The sequence below is a fragment of the Plecotus auritus genome, assembly GCF_963455305.1.
Source record: "Plecotus auritus genome assembly, chromosome: 2".
Lineage (NCBI taxonomy): Eukaryota > Metazoa > Chordata > Mammalia > Chiroptera > Vespertilionidae > Plecotus > Plecotus auritus.
This window is the reverse complement of record NC_137771.1, coordinates 18,278,564-18,285,974: the sequence shown is the minus strand read 5'-3', so window position 1 is coordinate 18,285,974 and position 7,411 is coordinate 18,278,564. Positions and strand designations below refer to the sequence as shown.

Here is a 7,411-nt window from a genome sequence, read left to right as displayed (position 1 = left end):
CGGGGCCACAGAGGAAAACAAAGAGCCCAGCGGCCCCTGGCGGCCGCCCCGGGAAGTGCAAAGGACACGCTCCCCACAAGGAGCTCTAGACCAGGTTCTCCATCTGTACTCCACAAGTACAGTGGGTGTGTATTTTGGAGACCCCAAATCGGGACGAGTGGACTAACAACCACAAAGACCATTTGAAAACAGGGTTTGTTTATGGGAAAACCTTGTGTGATAGGAACTGTACAGAGAAAAGAGATACTGCTCTTCCCTGTTCTCAAGAGGTTCTCTGTTGGAGAAACATGAGAAATCAGACTATCAACAGAGAGTTATGACAAGGGTACGCCCAGGGGCATCTGACTCAGCCTGGGACTTAAGAAATGCTTTCCAAGTTAATGCGGAGAAGCATCCCTTGTAATGACAGCGATGAGAGCCTAGGATGCTTGTGGGAAACATGTTACGAAGAAGGTCTAACTGGAGCAGAGGGCACGTGCAGGAGTGACAGGGAGAGCACTGGAGCAGGAGGGCTGGGCCAGGGATGCACGGTTTTATGTCTCAGGAGTGCAGCCTCTATTCCGAGGCAATGGGGAACTATGAAAGGGGTTTGACCAGATGAGTGATATGAGTAGGTTTCTGTTTTCGAACAGAATGGAGAATGGACTTGGAAGCAAATCGAGTGAGGGAGACCATTTGAATTGGATGTGATTTGGGGTTGGGGGTTGGAGAAGGAAAATAGGTACCAAGCGGATGACCCTCTCTTGTGAACACACTCATTCTCCACAGTGGATACAAACAGTTCTTGAAGATTTCAGGTGTTCCCTGAGGTGACTTCTCTGGCCATTTGATTGTCTGGGGGGTTTCCCAGGTCAGGGCAGTGACCTCTGCGGAAGGATATTTTCTCCATTTCATGTTGATTCTGATTCGAAAGTCATTCTATCATAACCAGATAGATAAGATACTTTTGATGAGTATTTACCAACTGAATTTCTTTTTCTATAGAGTCCACCCCAAAGCACTCCCCATCTTGAGGGTCTCTTACCTCTTCAAGTTTACCTCTGCCTCCATCACGGACTCCTCCTTTGGATGATATAGTACCCTGAAATTTCTCCAAGTTTAAGCTCTGGGATCTCTGATCTCTCTCTGCTGTCGTCCTCCAAGTTCTTATTCATTCACATGCTTAATGTAATTATAAAAATGATTATTATCACCTATTTTGTACTTCGTATTTTTACTTTAACTGCAGAAACATTTTCACCCATGTTACTTAACACATTTGTTCCTCACAAAAACCTCATGACAGTTGTAAAATGAGAAAAACGAGGTTCAAAGGGGTTGGGACTTTCTCTGGAATCATCCTACAAGTGGTAGAAGGGGGCAGAATTCTTGTTCAGGGCTGAGCTATCACTTTTTGAAAGGGCAGTCCATCTGCCCTCCACTGGAAGTTTCAGCCCTTCAGCTCTACCCATGTGACTCATCACCCATGGATCTAGACACCGCCCCAACTTCATCTTTCCAGCCAAAGTTAAGGTTCTCTGAGAAATGCAGATTCAAACCTTAAATGCTTTACCGATTCCTCCCTCTCCTCTCTTCATGTTTCTATTTCTGCCCCTCTGATCAAAAGCACCACCTTCCTGGAGTCTGTTCCTACCTCTCATTTCTTCCCCTCCATTTCATCCCACCAATATGCCCAGGTTAGTCTCCCTAAATCATAGCTGTGAGACCTTGCCCTGTTTAGAAATCTTTAAAAATTTAGATGTTTTTGCCCTGCCCAGTTTGGCTCAGTGGATAGAGCCTTGGCTTGAGGACTGAAGGGTCCCGGGTTGGATTCCAGTCAAGGGCACATGTCTTGGTTGCAAGCTCAATCACTGGCCCCCGTCAGGGCTAGTGCAGGAGGCAACCAATGTATCATCACTCTTTCTCTCTCCCCATCCGTTCACTCTCTCTCTCTAAAAAAAAAAATAAAATAAATCAATGGGAAAATATCCTCAGGTGAGGATTACCAGCAATAAATTAGATATTTCTTTGGTGCTGTGCTTGCAATACCAGGCGGTCACAAAATGTTATTTAACAAGCTCATTGTACTTATGAGACTGTAAGGAGTATTTACAAATATCAACTCATTTAATATCCCCATTCTTTTATTCCCCCCAATTTCATGAGGAAATTGAAGCAGAGATTAAGTGGCTCGCCCAAGGTCACATGCACAGAAACTGGTGGTATCAGAATCCAAACCTAGGCAGCATGACTCCACGTTTGGCAACAATCGGTATGATTGCCTACGTGCAGGAAAAGCCTGTTTGGAAAGTCTAGACAGGTATATTGCAAGATGAAATTTAGCAGAAAGGGTGGGACCTAGAATACCTGCTGACAGCTTTGCTTCAGCTCCACTTGGACATAGAAATGGATACAGGTATTTCCTGTCTAGCATTAGCTATCCAGCCCTATGAGAAGTTGGTATGAGACATTAAGATAATCTTTCTCTGGCTGTAGGGAAAAGCTAACACTATACTGAGCTCCTACTTTTCCCGACAGTATGTGGTAATGATCCAAGATGAGAGGTCAATACTGGGCTGGTCCTGGGACAAACAGGATCCTGCCTTACTTCTAGGAAGTCTGCAGGGGTTGATCCTTCTGTGCAGAGGCTCCACTTCCAGTTGTGAACTTGGGCAATGTAGCCTGTCTGTTCCCAAGTTTTCCCATCTGAAACTGGGGTAGATTAATACCCATTTCAGAGTTGTGAGGATTAACATATGCAAATACAACTAAGTATTGCAAATGCTACTAGTTTAAGCATATCATCTACATGTTATCAGTTCAAAAAGCCAACAAGCTGTGCTCTCCTTAAGTTTGGCTATAGGAAATAGCTCCCATTCCCAAATCTATTATCCTCTGGCCCTGAACACCATTTGTAAAACTCCATCTGGGCATTCCACTTTGGCCAAACCCACCACCCAAACCCCAAATACACACCTCCCTTAAATTTGACCACAAAGGATCCTAAACGGTTTCATGGTTATCTAAACTCCACGCACCAGGTTCACCTCTATCTTCTAGATGGTCTCCATCCTTCAGGGCCTATTACATCCCATTCCTACAACGCTAGCAGTCTGTACAAGGGCTTGACAAAGCTTCCATTGTGACCCAACCTCACATCACTCATGGCAGTGGTCTTCCAGGTTTTAAGGGCTTGCTACTTGGACACCAGTCTAGGTTTAACTAGCCTAACAGCAGTGGGACTTGTAACAAAAATCTTGTAGTTGCTAATGTTAATTTGCTAGCACTTTATGGGAAACTGAAGGATTGGTCTAATTGGCAACCTAGATCGAACACCTCTGCCCATTGGACTATATAGCATTAGACAGTTCATTAGAGGTAGGTGAAGCATTACCCATATTTCAAAATTTAACCAGCTATCCAACTGCACAATGAAAATGGGATCTAGCCAGGGAACTATATAACTGGGCATGCTTCTTCCCGATGGCCAAGTGTCAATATAAAGTTAAACACAAAGAGCACAAGACAAAAGCTTAGTTTTTTTTTTAAATATATATTTTATTGATATTTTACAGAGAGGAAGGGAGAGGGATAGAGAGCTAGAAACATCGATCAGCTGCCTCCTGCACACCCCGTACTGGGGATGTGCCCACAACCAAGGTACATGCCCTTGACCGGAATCAAACCCAGGACCCTTCAGTCCGCAGGCCGACACTCTATCCACTGAGCCAAACTGGTTTCAGCCAAAAGCTTAGAGTCTTTAGGGTGCAGCTAATGGCTGTGCTCCCTTGCCCTCCCCCTGCCACTGGCTCTGCCACCCTCCCCGTCCATTATGGAATACTATCTTTGGCTGTCACCACACATCCCATATGAAAAAAGAAACCACACTCAGTATATAGTCACCTTTATTATAATTCACAAATACAAAAGGGATTTTAAAAACGACTTGCATGGGCTTTTGCTTTCTGTTCATTCAGCTATGCAGTTAGAAAACCAACTTTGAGGATAAAAAAAGCAAAGTATCATTTTAGTTTCAATTTTTTTGCATCACACATTCTGAAAAATTTTCTGGGCCTTTTAGGTCCAAGGACCAATATTGTCTTTTTTTTATTTTTAAATATATTTTATTGATTTTTTTTTTTACAGAGAGGAAGGAAGAGGGACAGATAGTCAGAAACATCGATGAGAGAGAAACATCAATCAGCTGCCTCCCGCACACCTCCCACTGGGGATGTGCCCGCAACCAAGTTATATGCCCTTGACCAGAATCGAACCTGGGACCTTTCAGTCCGCAGGCTGACGCTCTATCCACTGAGCCAAACTGGTTTTGGCCAATATTGTCTTAATAAAGCTGCCCAGCCCCAGCCGGTTTGGCTGTGAGTAGAGCATAGGCATGCAGACTGAAGGGTCCCAGGTTCGATTCTGGTCAAGGGCATGTACCTCAGTTTGCAACCAATACATGTGTTTCACATTGATGTTTGTCTTCCCCTCTCCCACACTCTAAAAACCAGTGGAAAAATAGCCTCGGGCGATTAAAAAAAAAAAAAAAAAAGCTCCCCAAGCTCAGTGCCTTCTGTAATTACTTATCAATGTCAATGGGCCATGTGGCCAATGGAACATTCTATTAGTCTACCCATTAATACAGATCTGAGAACGACAGAATTTGCATTTCTTTTTCCTTTTACTCCTAAGGGCAGCTACTTATCTTCCAAAAACAGCCATCACTTTAGAGGGACCCAAAAAGCACTGTTAACTGCCAAAAAGGTGAGGTGGCTCCTCTTCTTTCCTAAATGAAAACAGAAAAAACGGTTAGAATCATAGATTCTTAAATTTAAAAATTTCACATTTTAGTGTACTAGATGTTTCCTGCATGGTTTGTCTCCTCAGTCATTGTCCGCAGGACTCTGAGAAGTTGTAGGAATATGCAGGCGCAGACTCAAGGCCCGGCTTTCTCTCCAACGTTGTGGAAAGGGACTGTACATCACCGGGCAGAGCCCTATGCTCCCCTACGCCACCTGGACAGAGCCCGGGGAGAGTGACCTCCCGGGGTATCCACGTTGGGAGTGTCTGATTAATCAATCACAAACAGTAGTAATTACAGTACATACAAACAGCATTACCCCTCAAAACCTCTTAGAGATTTTTCTTTATTACATACTAGAGGCCTGATGCACGAAATTCGTGCAAGGGTAGGCCTTCCTCCCTCCCCGCTGCCCTCGGGGCCCTGGCTTCGTCCAAGGACATCTGGTCTAATTAACATATTACACTTTTATTATAGATCACACTACATGTAGTTGTTGGTTTAGTAACTGGTTTTAATCAATTTCAAACAAGTCATTACTATGTACTATTTCATGATTTACTTCATCAGTTATTCCTTGTTGAAGGCGTATGCAGACAAATATGCCCAGCTTCAACTCCAGTATCATGAAAAGGGACTGTGCGCGAGACCAAACCCCATCTCCTGTGGATGGACTTTAAAGGGCAAAATGGATAAGCCAAAAGCAATTCAGATTTACTCACCCAAATCAAGTTATTTAGAATCTTGACTGAAGGCTGCAAAACAAGGTAAAGAGCTTAATTCAGCAGTATGGTAAAACTGGTTAAAGCAAAAAATTCACTTCTGATCAACTTATATCCAGATAGGAAGCTCTAGAGCAGCAATTGTCAACCTTTTCCACCTCATGCTGCACACAAACTAATTACTAAAACTGCAGCACACAAAATATATTTCCCTGATCTGCCAAAACAGGTAGAATTTTTAAATATAGGTTTTTATTGATTTCAGAGAAGGGATAGAAACATTGATGATATAATTATAATTACTTACCGCGCAATTGGCCATGTGCCCTGACCCGGCATCCAACCCTGACCTCCTGGTTCATAGGTCAATGCTCAACCACTGAGCCAGGCCAGGCCAAAGTTAGAATTTTAATTGATTCACAACAGTTACTGTGTTGGCTGTTGATTTTAAATTTGACAATCCAAGGGAAAAAAGGTCAGTGCCCGACTAAATCGGCAGATACTGCAAAGTTTTCAATTTCTTGCAGCACATCGGTTGAAAATCGCTGCTCTAGAGAAATGTTTCCTGCATGGTTTGTCTCCTCAGTCATTGTCCGCAGGACTCTGAGAAGTTGTAGGAATATGCAGGCGCAGACTCAAGGCCCGGCTTTCTCTCCAACGTTGTGAAAAGGGACTGTACATCACGGGGCAGAGCCCTATGCTCCCCTACGCCACCTGGACAGAGCCCGGGGAGAGTGACCTCCCGGGGTATCCACGTTGGTCACTACACCTAAAATTCAGACTACTGTGCTAGAAATTCCATCCAGCCGACAGCGATTTCCCAGGGATACCCACGTTGGAGTGGAGCCTAAATTCCCCCAAAGTCATCAAAACTCAAGTTCAAGACTGGCCAGAAGTCATGTCAGTAACCAAAATTCACTTTCAGCTGGGCATCGCAAACACACATCTAGAAACCACAATCCATTAGCACACTCCCCAAGAAATGGCAAATACAGAGCCTTTTAGACAGCAGTTAATCTTTATATCTTTAAACCGATCATCTTCAAATTACCCTAAATGTTAAAACAAATTGGCAGCACCAAGAGCCATCGGTTTCGAAATCAGGACACAAACTCGGGAGGGGCCAGGAATAAAATGTCCTGCGTGCAACTCCACCGAGGGCAACGCGACTCCTAGGAGGCAGGGTAATAAATGGGCAACGGGGTGGGGTGGCTGCGTTTTCAGCGTCTTGGGGTGTAGGGTGCAGTTCGGCGCGAGCGCGCCTTGGTTACGACGCATCACTCGCGGATCAGGAGACCGCCCCAGCCACATCCGTCCAGCCCCTCCGCACGAATTAATAAGGGTAGTTAGCACGGTGCCGCTGAAACCAATCCTTCTAAATAGTATCATTACTACAGGAAAGGATGGTTAGCAGGATAGGGTACTAAAGGTGAAGCTGACAAACCAGGCGGATAAAAACACTTACCAGATACCAGGAAGGCTGAGCAACGGTCTCCACCTAAAAGGCCGGACGAACGCAAGGCGTCCTGATTTTATACCTTTTGAAGCGAGCGGATATGTCTATTGCGCCTGCGCTCCGCCATGCGCAGCCAGCGTATCGGAAATTCACTAGGTTAAGCCCCACCCCTACCAGGACCAGAGGATTCTCGCGATGCCAGAGCCTTCACGCGCAACTTTGCTGGGGAATGTAAATTACAGAAACTAAGTATGTAGGCGGATACGTTTCTAATAGCAAACGTACTGTTCTACCCTCAGGTCGCTCCGTCTGGGGAATGTGTTGTTAAACTCGTCAAAAATAACTTTGGTGTAATAAACATGCAAAATAGAAAAAGACATCTAGAGAAACGCGGAAAGTCTAAAAAGTGGTTGAATCTGCCCTGTCACAAGTGAAACAGACATTTAATAAATG

The 7,411-nt window shown here is 44.6% G+C and overlaps 1 long non-coding RNA gene across 1 annotated transcript; it reads right to left on the bottom strand.

Moving 5' to 3' along the window:
• Positions 1-4,629: 4,629 nt before the first annotated feature.
• LOC308242175 lies at positions 4,630-7,103 on the bottom strand. Its single transcript, XR_013959929.1, has 3 exons — positions 6,968-7,103; positions 5,503-5,535; positions 4,630-4,765 (listed from the first exon to the last, which is right to left on the bottom strand). It is a non-coding gene; the product is annotated as an uncharacterized lncRNA (long non-coding RNA).
• Between the last annotated feature and the right edge of the window lie 308 nt (positions 7,104-7,411).